Below are 19,158 nucleotides of genomic sequence, written 5' to 3' on the forward strand. Positions count from 1 at the left end.
TGGCCACTGGCAGTTCTGGGAAACCTTAAGAGCCACCTTGGTTATGAAGTCCCCTTAGGTCCCACCGTCCCTGAGCCTATGGCCTTCTGCACGTGATCCTGGTGGACATTGGGCTATAGAGAGAAGTCTCTAGAGCTTCCTGGAAGTGCTCTGCTCTCCAGCCCTGCTTGCTTAGAGCTTATAGACCCCATAAGACTGTGTATCTTCAATACTCTCTCCACTCCACACACTGGCTGGAAAATGTCCTGTCTGTACAGAGCCGGGCACCATCCCTCCTCTAGGGGTGACAGAGGCAAGGAGGCGGCCTTAGAGCCTCTTTCTCCTCTCTTTCCTTCATAGAGGCACGGAACAAAGTAAAGCTAACATCATGGGAGTCAGGCAAACCTTCATTGGGTCCCAACTCCTAGACCCTGCTGGCCACATCAGCTCATCCTCCTGGGAACGTTAGCGCCTCCTCAGAACCACAAGCCAAGGACATGGTCTTATACAATTGTCACAAGCCTCACTGAGCCTCAATATATACTGGCTTTCTCCCCTAGGCCCACTTAAAAACTATTTTTCTTCCTTTATTTTTATTTTTTTAAACTATTTTCAAAATCTGCTCTGCTCTGTCTTGAGGGGAGTTTGTGATGAGCACCACAGTCTTCCCCACAGGTCAACCTGCAGCAGAAATCTCCAAACTCAAAAGTGGCACAAGGGTCTTTTTCTGTGACTTCGGGTAAGATATTCTCATTCTCTCTCTCTCTCTCTCTCTCTCTCTCTCTCTCTCTCTCTCTCTCTCTCACACACACACACACACACACACACACACACACACACACACACACGCTACAGTGTGTCTAGGTGTATGTATAAGCACACATTGCTATAGTGTATGTATATACAGGCACATATTTGCTACAATGTGTGTGTGTGTGTGTGCACACACAAGTATGTGCATCAGAAGACAACTTGAAAGACTTCATTTTTCCTGCCACTTTGGGTTCCAGGCATTGAACCCCAGTTGCCAGGCTCAGTGGCAAATACCTTTACCTTGCTAAGCCATCTCACTGGCCCAAAGCTTGCATTTTAATTAAATGCTTGGTGGTGGTAAGGAATCTAGCAGGCTGGCTCTCCATATGCTCTTGTTGAGCATAGTAGTCGGTAGATTTTCTTGCAAGTAATTGGGCACTGTGTACCAAAGGCTTGATAATGTCCATAGCCTTTGCTTTGTTGCTACAAATCTACCCCCTAATGAAACAACTCCAAGAAAAGCGAGGTCCAAGATGATCCTTACAAGTATTTAAGAACAAGAGGAAAGAGCCAACAGCCGAAATATCCAGCACTGGGCAATGATCAAACAAATCACAGCCCATTCAAAGCATTGCGTATTATCTGCCCACTTAATGGCCAGTGGGTTTTCGGTTTTTGTTAACATGGGAAAGATCAAAACCCAGAGTTACAATGGGGTGGTGATGCTAGCGACTCTGGGGACTGTGTGGGAAGGATGAGGCACTTCTGCCACTTACAGAAGTAATGGGGTGGAGGCATTGAGGTAACCAAGAGAACAGGGGGCTGTGGCCCCTGTGGTTTCTGCTCTGGGTTCAAGTAGAGGTGGGTCTCTTCCAGCACTGTGGCCTCCTCCAGGCAAATGTGGTCTCTCTTACACACATCTGTGACCTGGAATTGAATCACTTGTTTTTTAAAACCCAGAGATTGACTGCTCGCTCGCTCTCTCTCTCTCTCTCTCTCTCTCTCTCTCTCTCTCTCTCTCTCTCTCTCTCTCTCTCTCTGTGTGTGTGTGTGTGTGTGTGTGTGTGTGTGTCCCTCTCCCTTTCTCTCTCCTTTCCCTCTCCATGATTATTTGCTCTAACTTAAAATGATGTTCTATAGTTAATATTTATGTAGGGAATAAAGAAGTCACCTGCTCCCTAAAACTATTTCCCAGGGTCAAGGGTCAACAGAAGCAGCTCTTGAAAGCACGGCATGGCTGCCATGCTTGTCAAATACTAAGAGCACAAGACCTGTGAGCTGTAATTTGGATAAAAGTTTCCTCAGAATCCAGTGCCCTCAGGCACCTTGAGAAAAAATAATAAATCAGCATCATCCTAGACCTCAAATTATTTCCATAATTTTTTTCCCCAAGGAGTTGGGGATATCGCTTGGTAAAGTGCTCATCTTGCCAGTATGGGGACCTGAGTTCAATCCCCAGCACCCACACAAAAATCTGAGCACGATATGTGGAGTGTACTTGTAATACCTGTGCTGGGAGACAGAGCCAGGAGGGTCCCTGGGGCTCACTGGCCAGCCAGTCTAGTCTAACTGATAAGTTCTGGGCTAGTGAGAGACCTTGTCTTTAAAAACAAGTGAACTAGGTGTAGTGGTGCACACCTTTAATCTTAGCACTCAGGAGGCAGAAGCAGGCCTACATAGTGAGTTTGAGGCCAGTCTGGTCTACATAGTGAGTTCCAGGACAGCCAGGGCTACACAGAGAAACCCTGTCTCGAAAATCAAAAAAGTATGGGCTAGAAAGATGGCTTAGCAGTTAAGAGCCTGCTCTTCCCCAAGACTCAGGTTTTGATTCCCACCACCCACATTGCAGCTCACAAAAAACTGTCTAACTCCACTTCCAGGGGATCTGACATACTTTTCTGAAGGTGCCAGGCACATACATTGTGCACAGATATACACAAAGCCAAACTACAACACACATAAATAATAATAAAACAACCTACAATAGGGTAGACAGCTTCTAAGGAATACCTGAGGTTGATTCTGACCCCCCACACAAGTGTACCCCACAAATATGCACCTGTACACACAAGTGTACCCCACACACATGCACCTGCACACACAGAAATATTTTTCTAAATACAAATCCTTCACCTAGAGACAACCAAGTACACAAAGAGACATGACCTCATGACTGACAACCAGTAGGAAAAACTGCACAAAAGAAACTAAACAAAAGGACTGCAGACAACTGCCCAATCCAAAGAGGCAAAGCCGAACTCGGCAGTGGGGAGAGAGGGGCATCACAGTCCACGCAACATGGTGCGTTTAAAGAGAACCAGAGAACAGCATCAGCTAAGTAAAAAGCGCAGAAAGTGAAGTGGCCGGAGATGCTGCCCACATTGTAGCCTGCCCTTCCCTAGTCTACACCCAGCCAGCCATACATGAGCGCTGTCTGTCTCCTCTTGGACTACATGAGCAATCATTGCACGTGAGCGCGCTCCCCCCCCCACACACACACACGCACGCGCGCCCCCAGCTCAGTATCAGTTTCGAGATAAAAGATAACAGTGCCGGGCGGTGGTGGCGCACGCCTTTAATCCCAGCACTCGGGAGGCAGAGGCAGGCGGATCTCTGTGAGTTTGAGGCCAGCCTGGGCTACCAAGTGAGTCCCAGGAAAGGCGCAACGCTACACGGAGAAACCCTGTCTCGAGAAACCAAAAAAAAAAAAAAAAAGAAAAAAAAGATAACAGCACCAGCACCACAGATCAGTAGCTCCTGGACCCACCATGGACCTGGTGCTTGAGAAAAGGTGCTAAAACAGTGGATTTCAGGTCTTCAAATTGTTTTCAACTTTGCTGTGAATTGCTCAACTTTCCTTCTCAGAAAAACTCACTGTTAGAGCAAACATGACCTCTGTCCTTGCCAGTTCCCCTAGGGGTTCCCTGGGTCTGTTTTCAGTGGAATCCACTTCCTTCTGCTATCACAGCAGCATTCTAGCTGTAGGTAAGAGTTTGGGTTTTTGGTTGTTTTTTTTTTTTAAGCAAACTTTTGGAAGAAGCAGATCTGCCCCGGCCCAGCTTGCCTCTGCCCTTTGTGCGTTAATCCCGAGTCCAGCGCGGAATGAAGGTGTCGGCAACAACAAATGGGCTGATGAAATTCTCCAAGGATGAAGTCCAAATGGACAGTAAACATCCGCGAAAAATGTCCAATCTCCCTGGCTGTCAGAGAAATACAAACCCAAACTAGACTTCCAGGACAGCCAGGGCTACAAAAAGGGACCCTGTCTCAAAAATAAAAACAACAAAACCAAACAATTGCTGGTGAAGATACAGAGAAAAGGGAGCGCTTACACGCTGCACATGTGCAGAGGGGGTGGGGTGGGGGTGGGAGTGGGGGTGGGGTGGATAGTTAAGCCAGTATGGAAATCAGCTTGAAGATTCCTCAAAAATAAAAAATAAATAAATAAAAATACTAGAAGATTTACCTTCTACCCAGTTATGGGCATTTACCCCAAGGACTGTAACTCAACATGTTCCAGAGACACTTACATACCAATCCTTACTGCAGCTAGGCCCTGGAACCAACCTTGCTGTCCATCAACAGAGGAATGGATATAGAAAATGGTTTATAGACACATGGAAAACTTTTTTCATCTATTAAGAAGAAGGATGTTGCTGGGCAGTGGTGGTGCACACCTTTAATCCCAGCACTCAGGAGGCAGGGACTAGCAGATCTCTGTGAGTTCGAGGCCAGCCTGGTCTACAGAGTGAGTTTCAGGACAGCCAGAGCTACACAGAGAAACCCTGATTTGGAAAAAAAAAAACAAACAAACAAAAAAGAAGAATGTTACACGGTTTACAGGAAAATGAATACAACCAGAGATAATTACATTAAGTGAATTAAGTAAGTCTCAGACAAATAACATGTTTTCTCTCATTTGTGGTAGATATGTAAAATCATGTATGTATACATGACATGAAAGCAGAGACAAAACTGGCCAGGAGAAGGAAGGGGCTAACAGAAGGAGGGGGGCCAAGAAATGGGAAAAGAAGGGGTGTGAGAATACCCTCAAAGTGCATTATGTTCTCATAAAAAGTCTTTCTGTAATCCGGTACCATATACAATGAATCACACAAGGAAAACATTTAAAAGCGCGCTCGCTCTCTCTCTCTCTCTCTCTCTCTCTCTCTCTCTCTCTCTCTCTCTCTCTCTCTCTCGTGTGTGTGTGTGTGTGTGTGTGTGTGTGTGTGTATCCAAGTATGTGTATGCCAAGTTTGTGCAGGTACTCACAGAGGCCGAGAGAGCACAACACGATCCCCTGGACCTGCAGTTTCAGACATTTGTATACTGCACACAGTGATTCCCGGAAGAGCAGCACGCACTCTTAAGCACTGAACCATGTGCCCCTGCCCCAACTGTTAAAAGGCTAGGGTGTCAGATACAGCTGGGCTCTGTTTCTTCAGAGCTAGCTAACGGTTCATCGGGTTCCTCTGACCCTTGGCTCCGGTCAGCCAGCCAGCCAGCCAACAAGCAATTATTGAGAACCTGGTAAGTGTGAGACATCCAAGTCCTGAAGACACAGCCTTAAATAAAATCGATAGTTACAGCCCTTCCGGTGTTTACAGAGTGTGGAGATTGACAAGAACACACAACCATGTAAATGCACAGTGCTCTAGATGGTAATAACTGAGCACTGAGATAATATACTACAAAAAAAAAAAAAAATGAGCGTGGTGCTGGGCACACTGTGGGAGCTCCATACTTGAGAGCATGGAGCGGGCATCCTGGCTGAGGCTTGAACCTCCATGAGAAAGCCAGCCAGGAGGCCAGAGCTTCGATCCTCAGCTTCCAAGAAGCCTCCAGGGATGCACAGGTCTCAGTGGCTGCCCCTAACCACAGCCTGGAAAAGCAACAAAGATAAAGAAGTCTAAACCGTGAGCTGGTCCTCAGATGCACTAGCCAGGGAGGTCTGTGGAGCAGCCGACGGCCATCTGCAGTTTCTGCCCTTTCCTCACCGACACTGGCCCCAAACCCAGAGCCCGGCTGCTAGCAGCATGGAATGCAAGTCCCGAGACTCTAAATGCCAAGGCTTTGGGGCTTTGCTTCCAGATCTCTGAGGGAAATTCATCTGATCCCCATCAAGGGAGCCAGCTGCCCGCCCATCCAGCCAACACACCTCTCCAAACCGGGTTTGAACCCAGCCTTGAATGCCACGGGGAGACCTCGATGATCTTCAAAGCGTCTGTTCTCTGAACCCAAACAGGGACTAGACTCCAGTCAAGCCTGGACTCTAACCTCAGACATCTGAAAGCATGGCTGAGGAACAGTGGCTGCCAGAACTGGGCAGAATGCAGACTTTTAATCCAGGTGACTTGCAAGGCCATTCCTCCTCTATTTATCAGCTAGGCCACTTTCAGGTTAGACCCAGCAGGTCCTCTTCCTCCCTCCAAGCTGACCCAGGACTTTTCTAGAGGTTTTAATAGAACATTGATGTGGAGACAGTATGGTTGTTTCACCCAGAGCTTCAACAAGAGAGAAGTGTGATCATTTACCCCAACACACCCATGCACAGCAAAGCACAGCATCGTTCTAGAAAAGCCCTCTTTAAATACACCATTGTGCTTCCTTATCATGCTTGGGTTTAAAAAGCCAGAGAGTTGTTTTTAACTCTTTCCTTCCCCAGAAGAGATGCGACCCTTTCTTTGCGAATGACCCTGTGCTGGATGTTGGTAAGCATCATCCCGTTTCAGTCCAATCACCACAAGCGAGCATGCAGGCTTGCAGGGCACAGGCCTCTCCAAGCTGCACAGCACATGTTGGTCAGTGTTCTGGTGCTGGAACACATTCCTGAGATAAACAAACTAAGAAAGTTACCTTTTGGCTCATTGCTTTGAAGACACTAAGCCCATAGTTTATTAACCATTGTTTGGGGCCTGAAATAAACCAAATCAAAGGACTAAGTGGCTGAACCAAGCTACTCACCTCTTGGCTATGGAGTGAGTTCCACTTACTCCTCAATGGCACCACACTGAGTACAAAGTCTTTAATTAAAAAGAAATTATTTTGCACATCTGTATCTACGTAGCTACATATGTACCATGGTGTGCATGTGGAGGTCAGAGGAAATTTGTGGAAGTTAGTTCTCTCCTTCCACCGTGGAGATCCTGGGAGTTGAACTCAGGTTGTCAGGCTTGGCAGCAAGTGTTCCTACCAACTGAAGTGTCTCCCTGGCCTGATGTCTTTAGACACAATGTCTTGCATACACCTCACGTGATCCTTTCTGCCTGAACATCCTGAGTGCTGGGATTATAGATATGCACCAATTTGCCCTGCTTGGGACCAAGGCTTTATCCCATGAGACTTTGAGGGACATGTAGGTAGAGGAGAGCTGGGATTCAGGCCCGCCAGCACTCCCCTTCTTCTCAGGGACCAGCGGCTCCTTAAATGACTGACTCTGCTCAGCTTGCCGGAAACTTCTAGCACTTTCCAGGTTTCAGCACCCAAGTTCCCTATCCTGGGCAGGAAATCCTCAGTTCTAGACAAACTGGGATAGCGGATCACCCACACACACAGTCTTCAGAAGCTGGGGGACAATGTCAGGAAGGCTGTTTGCTCCCGCACCCTCATGGTTTGAATTAACAATCCTTCCTTTCCATCCATTGGGTAATGAAGCACGGAACACTGTTCATGTGACTTGATTTCCCATTTCCATCTTTCTTTGTTAACCACTCCTAAAACACAAGCCTCACCCTGAAGTCTTCTGAACTCTACTCTTGAAAATAGATGACTTGAAAATTCTCTGGGCATGTCGACCCTTACTTCTTCCCCAGAGAAAACCTGGCGTCAAATGAGGCAGAGGGAGGAGGGATCTTAGAAACCAGACCATTCACCCAGGTTCTGCCTGGCCAATTGCTGTGTGCTCTTTCTGAGTCCCAGTGTGAAATATGGGAGTTTTTATTAAATGGAGGGGGAGATAGGACCTCACTTTATGGTCCAGGCTGGTCTCCCGCCACTGGCCCTCCTGCCTGGGCCTCTGGTGTTCTGGATTACAGCAGCACGCCACCACACTGGGCTTTGAAATGTTGGAGTTCTAAGGACACAGACCTTGATGATCTGTCCCCTCACTCTTCAGATGGACATGAAGACCCAGAGGAGTGAAGGAGCTTGGCCAGTGTTTCACAGCAAGCTAAAGCCAAGGCCTATGATGCTTGCTAAAGGTTTGTTTTAGGAAACATTGCACCCCCGCCACCCCCAGCACCTCCACAGCATGCCAGAGAAAAATCAGAGTGTGCTAGGATGAGGATCTGTTTAATGTTGCGCTCTAAGCCTAGAAGGAAAATGAGCCAAATACTGAAAGATTAAGAATGCCGATCTTTAAAAACAAATCAGGGTTTAATTTGGGTTTTCTTAAACCCTCATAAAAAAAGGAAGCTGGGTCCTTGACTGAATACTCAGCATTCCAAACCAGGAAGATGAGACCCATCTTAAGCCTCTCTGTGAGGGCGGCCCCACCATGAGCCTTTATGCTTCCACTGGCCTGCCTCCTTCTCAGATGCGGAAAGGGTAGGCAGCCTGGACAGGGGAGCCCAGCTCCAATGGGTCATGAGGGCCTCTGGGAAAAGCCAGAATGAGCTATAGTTGGCTATACCTTGACGGCCCGGAGAGGGTAAATAATTTGCTTCCTGACACTCAGCAAGTAGATGGCAGAGCTAGGACTTGAACCCCTGTCTAAGTTGAAGCCTAAGAGCTCAGTGACTCTGCTAGGGCATATGGGAAGCTAGAGGAAGGGTCAAGAAATCAGAGCTTTCTGCTACACAGAGAGTCTACCAGGGGCTCCCCAGACCCCTGCCTAGGTGGCTCCTGCTGTGTCTTTCTGGCTGACTCTTGAGTGGGTATTTACACATTTGGTTAGTTGGTAAACACTGCTGTCTGCTGTGTCTTAGAAGCCCTCCAGTTAACGCAGATGTGTTCAAGTGCAGGAGGACTAGAGAAAGCTTCTGGAGGGGGTGATCCTTGTAGTGGGACTTGAGTTAGATTTAGACATGTCAATTGCCATGTCAAAATACAACCTGGAGGCTAATGAGATGGCTCAGCAGGTCAGAGTGCCTCTTCCAAGCCTGACGCCCCGAGTTTCATCCCTGGGATCCGCACGGTCAAAGACAGAACTCCTGCAAGGTGTCTCTGACCTCCACACATGTACCTTGGCATATATTCCCACCAAGAAAATAAATAAAATGTAATTATTATTTGTTTCTTTTTTCTTTTTCTTTTTCTTTTTTTTTTTTTTTCGAGACAGGGTTTCTCTGTGTAGCTTTGCGCCTTTCCTGGAACTCGCTTTGGAGACCAGGCTGGCCTCGAATTCACAGAGATCCGCCTGCCTCTGCCTCCCGAGTGCTGGGATTAAAGGCATGCGCCACCACCGCCTGGCATAAAATGTAATTTTTAATTAGATAAATTGGCTAACCTAGTCATCTTCTAGCAATTTAGGTCCCCTTTAGTAGGGACGGTTCTGAGTTGGGGCCATTAACTAGAACCAACCGGGATGCCAACTGTCCCCAGGTTCTCAAAACCCCAATGTGCTGATAAGATTCCCAAGTCCGTATTAAACCTGCCTCCACCAGCACTGGGAAGGCGAGTGAGGTATGACACCTACTTAGGACCTTTATGCCAACTATTCCAATAATTCCAGGTCCATTCAGGAAATAGTGTAATCTTGTCCTAGCAAAGAAACAGAAGCTAATGGCAGGTGGCCTGCCCAGGGTTGCACAGCTGTTGGGGTAGCAGAAAGATTGGAATCCAAAGGCGACACTGTTTTCACGGCCCTCCCTGCCTCCGGCGTTACAGGTGGCATAGAGGAGTCCAGATCAAAATCTTTGCAAGGAGTGGTCCCAGGAAGACAAATAGGACTGTGGGTCCTTTCTCCAGTGGTCCTCACAGGCCAGCATCAAGGAGACTCGCTGTGCTGGAAAGACCTAGGTGGCTTATTAGAAGTCACAGGCACACAGGTAACAGGAGGTGACTTATTGGGTATCGGTGGTGCCCTGTTCAGGGGAGCCAACAGTGGCTGCAGGTCCCGTGAAAAAGCTCCCCAGAGATGACTTTGTAAGCCCTAATAATCAGGAAAGACTAGGCACAGATAAGGGAGAAGGAAATGGGGGAGTGGTAACCCCAAAGGGGACAGCGCCCCAACATGGGCTGGGGTAGGTACCCTAGTCGTGAAGCTCAGCTCTCCTCCCTCGGGGTAGTTTTTCTTCAGACACAGTCCTCACACCTGGCTGCTGTCACCACAGACAGAATCTAGCCAAAAGGGCCAAGTATCTGTGGTCCAGCCTCTCCTACAGGTGTGCTGAGTTTGAACCAACCTCAGTACCGTCCAGGCATGCACCAGTCCATGAAGTGGAACCCTGAGATGTCCTGTTAGCTTCTGGTTGGACCACAAGGTCTCCTGCTGAAGCTGTGAGTAGAATACCACCACCTAAGGGAACCTGGACCACAAGTCAGGTGTGGATGTTCCCATAGGAAATTAGCTCCTGGTTACAGCAGCAGCGATGGGATTGGCCACACTGTTCTCGGAACTCGGGAAATGGCCACTTGTTCTGTTGCCTACAGAGAAGTGATGGTTCAGTCAGCAAGTGGATGGAAACCGCGGGTCAGATCTGCTCAGGACCGGAGCCTCTACGTGTCTGGAGAGAGCAGAGGGAAGATACAGGTCCCACTGTGTTGACAGCTCTGAGGAGTTCTTAGGGGGATGTGTCTAGAGTGGTGTGGCTCACTAGCCGGACAGGCTGAAGACCGAAGAAAATGGAGGACTTCTGAGGGCTGAAACAGACAGAGGGAACCTCTAACTCATTCCTGGCTGCTTGCCGGGGTCTGGACACACCAGTTCAGACAGAGTCCCCTTTTGCCAGGAGGACGATCTCAAGGGATGGGCTCCGGGAGGTAGCCCACTCCCTGCCTCCACAGTCTGGCTCCAGCTTGTCCTTCCAGATCCCTGGCCTCCCCCTCCCTCCCAGCACTGTGGGTTTGGCAGCCACTTGGGAAACTGTTACTTTTAAATGAATCCACCCCAGAGGAAGCCGAGAGGCGGGCATGGTCTACCAGCGGCTTTTGAGCATCCAATGTTACTCCTTCCTCTCCAAAAAGAGGATCAAACGCTTCTTCACAATGGAAAGGAGAAAGAGAGGGGGGCTCCAGGCAGAAGCGGGAAAAGGGTACAGGAACAAAAGAAGGCTAGTGAGAGGGCCTCATTTGATCCTAATCAGGCCAAGTTTATGTCTGATTTGATATTTTCCCTTTCCATGCTGAAAACAAAATCAAGACCTAAAAGAAAACAAGTCACATTATTTATTTCTCTTGAAGTCTTTCTGATTCAGAAAGACTTAGGCTCGTGAGACTAAAGGCCATAGTGATTCTGATCACTAGGAGTGAAAAAAGGGACCCAGGTAGCAAAGAGGACATGAGCCGGCAGGTAGAAGCAGCTTCCACTCTGGATACTGCAACTGGCTTCCTGTTGGTTATGTCTTCTGACGGTAGGAACCATCCCAACACATCTCTGTCCTCATACATTTCTCTGGGGCTAAATTCAAGCCACAATATCCTACATGGGGCTGACCAGCTAAATTTGATTACAGAGGATAACCAGGACAGCAAACCCCAAAGACTGTTGAAGGAGTGATTGTCCTGAGTGGCCATGAATGTTCTAGATAGCTTTTTTTTTTTTTTTTAACTGCCAAAAGAATAAACATCCTCGTGACAGAATCCAGTTGTCAGCCCAGGACTGGGGGAGGTACCTGCAGAAACTGGGTGGCCTGGGAGGCACTGAGACCCCAGACTGGATGACTTGGTGCTGACTGGCCTGCCTGGAGCCCGTGCTGGGAGCGGAGAGGCTGGCTGGCCCCTGGCCCTTTGAGCCAGCCTGACCTGTCACTGAGTGAAGCCTCTGAGGTCAAGACAACCGTCAGCACGTCTTCCACTCTGCCCACTGCCCACATGATGTCTCTGGATTTTATGATCCTGGCATTCTCTTAAGTATGAAGCTGTGACACCCCCAAGTTTAACCGTCAATGAAGGTGAAAATCTGTGGGTCTCCTTCCCACCCTCCAGGCCTCGCTGCCGCCAGCAAAGCCCTTCAGTGTGCTTGGGAGCATTCTTACCCCATCCCCAGCCATGTGGGCTTGGTTGGAGTTCATTCTTCTCCCAATCCAAGGTTGAATTTTGTGACCCAAGCCTTAACCAAGCCACATACCACACTTCCCTGGCCTTCGTGGTTAGTTTCATGGAAGGGTGATGAGCCCAATCAGGCCACTTGAGGCTAACAAACCTCAATTCTGAGAGTTTTGATTATATAATTAGGGAGGATGATTTCTCTCTTTCTCTTTGGAAAAGAAAAAAATGAGCCAGTTTGACAAAGAAGGGAACCCAGGGACACCAGACCGAAAGACGGATGGTACAGCTTCCCTCTGCTGCTACTTCAGCTGTACGCTGGGCCGCGCTGGAAGCCAGATGTATAGACTTATTTATATACAGTTAGAGTTACTTAAGCCGGTTCACTTCCAAGTTTCTCCCTGGGGACTGCTAAAATTCTAGCAAAGGCGTCATCACGTGCTCTACCATATCCACACATGGCATTTATAGACACCGTTATGACTCTGCCCTCTGGGATGTCAGGGTGTCCTACTGAGGTAGGACCCTCTCTCTGCTCCCAACTCCCACCTCGATGGTGCCAGTGAGAAGCCCTGGCCCTCCCCAGAAAGGAGGGAAACATCCCCAAACCAGATATAGACAATGAAAAGGCACAAGGTCAACAGTGTGAAGGGGACCTAGGCAAGCTTTCCAAGGCTGGAACTTGCCCTGGGGAGCTTTTACAGGGACCCAAGGGACACCTGGGACCTCCAGGCAGCTCAGGTGCTGACAGGTAGCAGAGCTCTGAGTTAGGACTCCTGATCAGAACTCGCACGAGTAAGCCGGGGTTCCAACTTAGGCCCAGCTGTTGGATGAGGAATTCAGGCAAGAAGGCATCCACAGAGCAGACCAGCCTTGGATCTGAAGCCAGGCAGAATTCCAGTTCCTTCAGCAAAGCCAAGATCAGAACCCGCTTAGATGCCAAGCCAACACAGTCCTGTGTCTCCCTTGGTGACATCTGGTCAGGAGGTAAGTCCATAGGCCTCCAGCCGGGGAGCCAGGGCCTGGACTGACCATCTACCTGTCCTCTATGTGGAGGTCCCTAGGGTGGGAGCTGCCTGCCCCCAAAATCCTCTCTCCCTGCTTCCCCTTTCTTCTTTCTGGATGTTTAGGTCAAAGGCACCACATGCCCAGCAATGTTAGGAAGCAATCCTTACGTCAGGTGGCACAGGCCTGAAATCTCAGCACTTGGGGGCTAAGGCAGGAGGATCCCAACAGTTTGAGCTACAGAGTGAGACCCTATTTCACAAACAAAAACGTAAAGTTTTCCCACATCTCCCTTCTGCTGAGAATGCTGTGTGTGAGTAAGTTGCCTGGACGATGGCAGCCCTCTTACAATGCTGAGGGAGAGGCCTGGGTGAGTGTCAGGACTTGACCAAGAGAGCCAGATGTCACTGAGATGTTAAACCAATCTCAGGTCCTGTCTGTGTTTGAACTTTTTGTTTTATGAGGTAACTTAACATATGTTCCTACACAAGCAGGGCTTTAGCACCAAGTGAGGATGTGACAGAAATGTCCCACCCCAAACCTAAAACTCTGCAGGTAGGACCCTGCAGTCTGAGTTCGCCACAGCCCCCAGGCTGGGTGCTGGTTGTTGACAGACAGACTGACTGACTGGTTTGGGCAGTGCTGGGCTTGAACCCAGAGCCTCCTGGTAGTGTGTGCTGAAGTTTGAGAACTATTGGCTTATGCTACATCCATCAGATTCTCTGTGATGAGCACTGAAAACATTTCTGATGTTTATATTTCCTCATCACGTCCCTGAATTGTTTGATTATGGAATCTCATGAAGCTAAGACTAAACTGGGCGTGGTGGTGCTGTGTATGATCCTAGCCCTTGGGAAGTGGAGGCAGGAGATCAGGAGTCCAAGGCCGGCATCGGCCGCACAGTGAGTTCAAGGTGAGCCTGAGCTCCATGAGACTTTGTCTTAAAAACAAAAACAACTCAAGAAAAAGCTGAAAGCAAATTGGGGTAGACAACAGTCACAAGATCAAATGGGAAGTCTCAACGAGGAAATGGGAGAGATAACTCGAAGTTAAGCACCTCTATCCATCAAAATAATTGCAATTCAATGGGAAGGCAAAATCAAAGACTGGAGAACATAATTGCAATAAATACAAGGGTTAAAATTCTTTGTTTGGGAAAAGGTCACAGAAACTTAAAGAGAATCAAGAGCCCAGTGAAATAAATAACATTCCCACATGCTAGTGAGTGCATGCACATATATATACACACAGAGAAACAGAAAGAGACAGAGAGAAACAGAGACACACACACAGAGAGAGAGAGAGAGAGAGAGAGAGAGAGAGAGAGAGAGAGAGAGAGAGAGAGAAATGGGTAAGAAGAAAAACAGTGACTGGTCAAAGTCATGTGAATTAAAAGGAAGTGCTCTAGCACTGATTCAGTAAAACTTGTAAATGTCCTTGGGGTGTTCTTTGGAATTGCTCTTGACGTTCTAAACAGCATCAGGAGAGACAAGAAACATGCTCAGGTCCATGAGGATCTCAGCTTGTTTGCTTTGTTAGGAGTCAGAAACACCTGGTTTAACATGGCTCTTCCATGAGAAAGGGGCACTCACCATTCTTCCAGCTACACTGGTAGCTAATAAAGCCAGCAACTCCCCCCCCCATTTCCTAGCACCCCAGTCCCCAGTGTTGGACTGCAGGCACACACTAGCTCTTTACCTGGGTGCTGGGGTTCTGAACTGAGGCCCTCAGGCCTGTCCAGCAAGCACTCTTCATCTACAGAGGCCATGCTTTTCTTTTTCTGAGATGGAGGTGGCAGTCTTGCTATGGATGTAGCCCAAGCTGGCCTTAAACTTGCCATCTTCCTGCTTGGCCCCCCGAGTGTCAGCTGCAGGCGTGTGCCACCACACCTGGCTAGATTAAAGTTAGAAAGGATGAGACGGGAAGATGAGGGAGATTAGAAATTAAGAAAATGACGAAGAAAGGAAAAAGAGAGGTCAGTGTGAGAAGGAACAGCAGTGACAGAGGTCATTTGGGCACTGTGTGTGTGTGTGTGTGTGTGTGTGTGTGTGTGTGTGTGTGTATGTGCATGTGTGTTTGTGTATGCATGTGTGTATGTGTGTATACATGCATGTATGCGTACATGCATGTGTGTGTGTGCGTGTGTGTGTGTGTGTGTGTGTGTGTGTGTGTGTGTGTGTGTATGCCTGTGTGTATAAAGACTAGGGGTCAACCTTGGGTGTCATTCTTCAGAACTGTCTGCCTTGTTTTTCTGAGACAGTGTCTCTCATCCACCAGCCTGAGACTCTAAATGAACGAGGCTGGCTGGCCAGGGAGCCCCTCATCTCCACCTCCCCAGCTCTGAATTACAAGTATGCACCACCACCACGCCCAGCTCTTTCATGTGGGCTCTGAAGATCAAATTCTGGTCCTCGTGCTTATGTGGCAAGCACACTAGCTATCTCCCTGCCTAACAATCTTTTTGTTTTTGAGACAAGGTCTCACTATTTATCCCTGGCTGGGCTGGCACTCACTGTGTAGCCCAGGCTGGCCTGGAACTCAGGGATCCACCTGCCTCTTTCAATGTCTTGGGGGTGTTCTTTGGAACTGTAAGGGAGTAAGGCACTAGGTTCAGTCACCACTGCCAAAAAATAAATAAATGACCCGGGAAAATGCCAGGTACCCGCAACAGGAGGTTGAGGCAGGGAGATCACTGGAGCCCAGGAATTCAAGATTAGGCTGGGGGGTAGGGGGAGAAGGAAAATGGAGGGGGAGAAGACCCTGAAGCTTTGCTTCTGAGCTGTCTGAAAGATCTGGCATTGGATGAGAGGGCCAGAGGAGTGGGACCGATGGCCATGATCTGACTGCAGCCAGCCACCCTGTCATCAAAAGGGGCCTGAATCCTTCCTCAGGGCCAGCCACTACACATGCATTGTCACCCTGCAAACCAGCCTTTAGGGTGGGGACTATTGTGATGGTCACCCAATAGCTAGAAACTGAGGCTCACTGGGCGGCGGTGGCGCACACCTTTAATCTCAGCACTCGGGAGGCAGAGGCAGGCGGATCTCTGTGAGTTCGAGGCCAGCCTGGGCTACAGAGTGAGTTCCAGGAAAGGCTCCAAAGCTACACAGAGAAACCCTGTTTTGAAAAATAAAAGAAGAAGAAGAAGAAGAAGAAGAAGAAGAAGAAGAAGAAGAAGAAGAAGAAGAAACAAGCAAACAAACAGAGGCTCAAAGAAGTCGGGTAGCTCGCCAATGGGCAACCTGAGAAGAAGCTGACCTGAGACTCCGGCTGTGAGACTCCACAGGTCACGATTCTTCCTGGGCCCCGGTATCCTCTGAAGGAACACCGTGAATTCTCACTACTATGCCAGAGAGGCCCAAGGGGTCCTGTCAGAGCTGACCTCTGCTCTGGGGCTTTGCTGTACACAGCCTGCCCAGGGCCATCAGCAATGTTCAGGTACAGAAGCTTGCTCCCCTGTCCCCATGGCTGCTGTGGCAGCCTGGGGCTTACTAGTCTCCACCAGATGGGTGCCAGGATCAAAGGAAGTAGGCCAGTCACAAAAGGACAACACACAAGACTCCTCATATGGGAGGTGACAGAAGGGTCCCATTCAGAGACAAAGCCGGATGTGGTCAGCTACCAAGAGCTGGAGGCAAGGGCACGGCCATGAGCAGTCAGTGGGTTCAGAGCTGCATTGTGGGATGTGACAAAGTTCTAGAGACAGAAGGTGGGAAGGTGGCCGAACAATGGGGTGGACTGAAGGCCACTAACTGCATATTTAAATATGGCCAAATGGTAACTTTTATGTTATGTATATTTTACAATAATAATTTTTTTGTTTTTGCTTTTCAAGACAGGGTTTCACTTGTTAGTGCTGGCTGTCTTAGAACTCAGAGAGCTGATCTGCCTGCCTCTGCCTCTCGGGTGCTGGGATTAAAGGCAAGTGCCACCACCACCCAGCTACAATAACTTTTTTCTAAATGATAAAGGGCTAGGCATCGTGGTGAAGCCTGTAATCCCACCACTTGGGAGAAGGAGGCAAGAGGATCGGGAGTTCAAGGGCATCCTCAGCTGCACAGGAAATACAAGGCCAGCCTGGGCTACTTAAATCTTGTCTCAAGGAAACAAAGGGAAGAGGAAGCAAAAAAAGAGACCAGAGGCCCTGGAAGGATTGAGAACATTCACTGAGCCCCTGAGAGACGCTAAGCCCAGTGACAGACTCTCCACATGTCACTTCATTTAGTCCTCTAAACAGTAGCCGTCACTATCAAGGTAAGGTTTACAGTGGCTTGTCCACAGTCATGAAGAAGTAGACAGTGGCTTAGCCTTTGAGCCCCAGCCTCAGAGCCACCCTGACAGAGGGGACAGCTGGAGGGCCTGGTCCCCACCACTCATTCATTGACTCACTAGAGGGCCTGGTCCCCACTATTCATTCACTCTCTCTGGAGGGCCTGGTCCCCACTATTCATTCACTCTCTCTCTCTCTGGAAGGTCTGGTCCCAACCACTCATTCATTCTCTGGAGGGCCTGGTTCCCACCACTCAGTCACTCTCTCTCTCTCTCTCTCTCTTTCTCTCTTTCTCTCTCTCTCTCTCTCTGGAGGGCCTGGTCCCCACCACTCAGTCACTCTGTCATAGAACCACCGCCTTGAGACTCTGAGACACCACTCCTGACAGGAGCTGGTGCAGCCAGCGGCGGGGGTAGCTGTGGGGCCTTGTGGGGCCACTCTGCCTCTCTTCCCATCCTCAGAAGGGAGGCCAATGGGGCTTTCACCCAGCCTCTGACACTTGCTGGTCTGATTTGACAGTGGTATAGCCTGAGGGTCATTCTGCCTCTGACGTTCCCTAACCCTGTTTTTCACTGAGGTAGGAGCTGGGCACTCTGAGGAAGAGATCCTTACGGCTCAACCCAGGATGAGACTAAACGTAACATAGACCATCTAGGGAAGTGGTTCTCCAGGTCCCCTAAAGCAGAGGGCTATGGGTTCAAATCCTACCCAGGCTGGACAGCAGCTAGTTAGAGCAGAGGTTGCATAGGCTTTGCAGTCACCTCACCTTGAACTCAGATTCAGACTCTGCTACTTACTATGTGACCTGAGCTTAGCCCAAGTCAGACCTCAGATTCACTTATTTTTGTATATGTGCATATAAGCAGGTGGGATATATGTGTGCATGTGCATATAAGGGGGCAGGATATATGAACGCATGTGCATATGGGGGCAGGATATATGAACACATGTGCATATGGGGGCAGGATATATGAACGCATGTGCATATGCATGAGAGTCAGAAGACAGCCTCGGACATCATACCTTAGTCACCTTCCACTTAAGATTTATTTTCAATATTTTCTAATTGTGTGTCTGTCATCTATCTGTGTGTGTGGAGCGGGGGTTGTCTGTCATTTGTGTGTGTCTATGTATGTGTCTGTCTATTGTCTGTCCTGTGTGTATCTGTCTGTGCACATGTGTACATGAGTGATGTGTCTTTGTGTGTCTCTCTCTCTTTTTGTGTGTGTGTGTGTGTGTGTATCTGTGTGCACATGTGTACATGAGTGATGTGTGTCTTTGTGTGTCTCTTTTTGTGTCTGTGTGTGTGTATCTGTGTGCACATGAATGCAGGTGCTCTTGGCCTGGGGTGTTGGCTCCCCTGGAGCTGCCCAACATGGGTGCTGGGAACCAAACTCAGGTCCTTTCTCTGCAAGAGCAGTACATGCCCTAACCACTCCTAACCATCTCTCCAGCCCAGCTTTTTTGTTTGCTTGCTTTCTTTTTGAGGCAGTATCTCTCACTGGGCTAGAACTGGCCCCGTAGACTAGGCTAGCTGGCCAGTGGGCCCCAGGATCTATTAGTCTGCCTCTCTCCAACATTAGGATTACAGGCATGCATTACCACACCCAGCTTTTTAATGTGAGTTCTGGGGATTTAACTCAGGTCCTTATGCTTCAAGGCAAGTACCTTACCCACTGAGCCATCTCTCTGGTCCAGATTTCTTTCTTTTTTTTTTTTTTTTTTTTTTTTTTTGGTTTTTCGAGACAGGGTTTCCTCTGTGTAGCTTTGCGCCTTTTTCCTGGAACTCACTTGGTAGCCCAGGCTGGCCTCGAACTCACAGAGATCCACCTGGCTCTGCCTCCCGAGTGCTGGGATTAAAGACGTGCGCCACCACCGCCCGGCTGGTCCAGATTTCTTATCTGTCAAAGGCACATAGTAGGTCCTGATTTACACATTGTCCCACATGAACTCTAGAGACAAAGCACCCCTTTTCCCACCACTGACTGTCCTATGAACTTGAATGA

This window comes from Peromyscus eremicus, chromosome 8a (genome assembly GCF_949786415.1).
Source record: "Peromyscus eremicus chromosome 8a, PerEre_H2_v1, whole genome shotgun sequence".
Classification (NCBI taxonomy): domain Eukaryota; kingdom Metazoa; phylum Chordata; class Mammalia; order Rodentia; family Cricetidae; genus Peromyscus; species Peromyscus eremicus.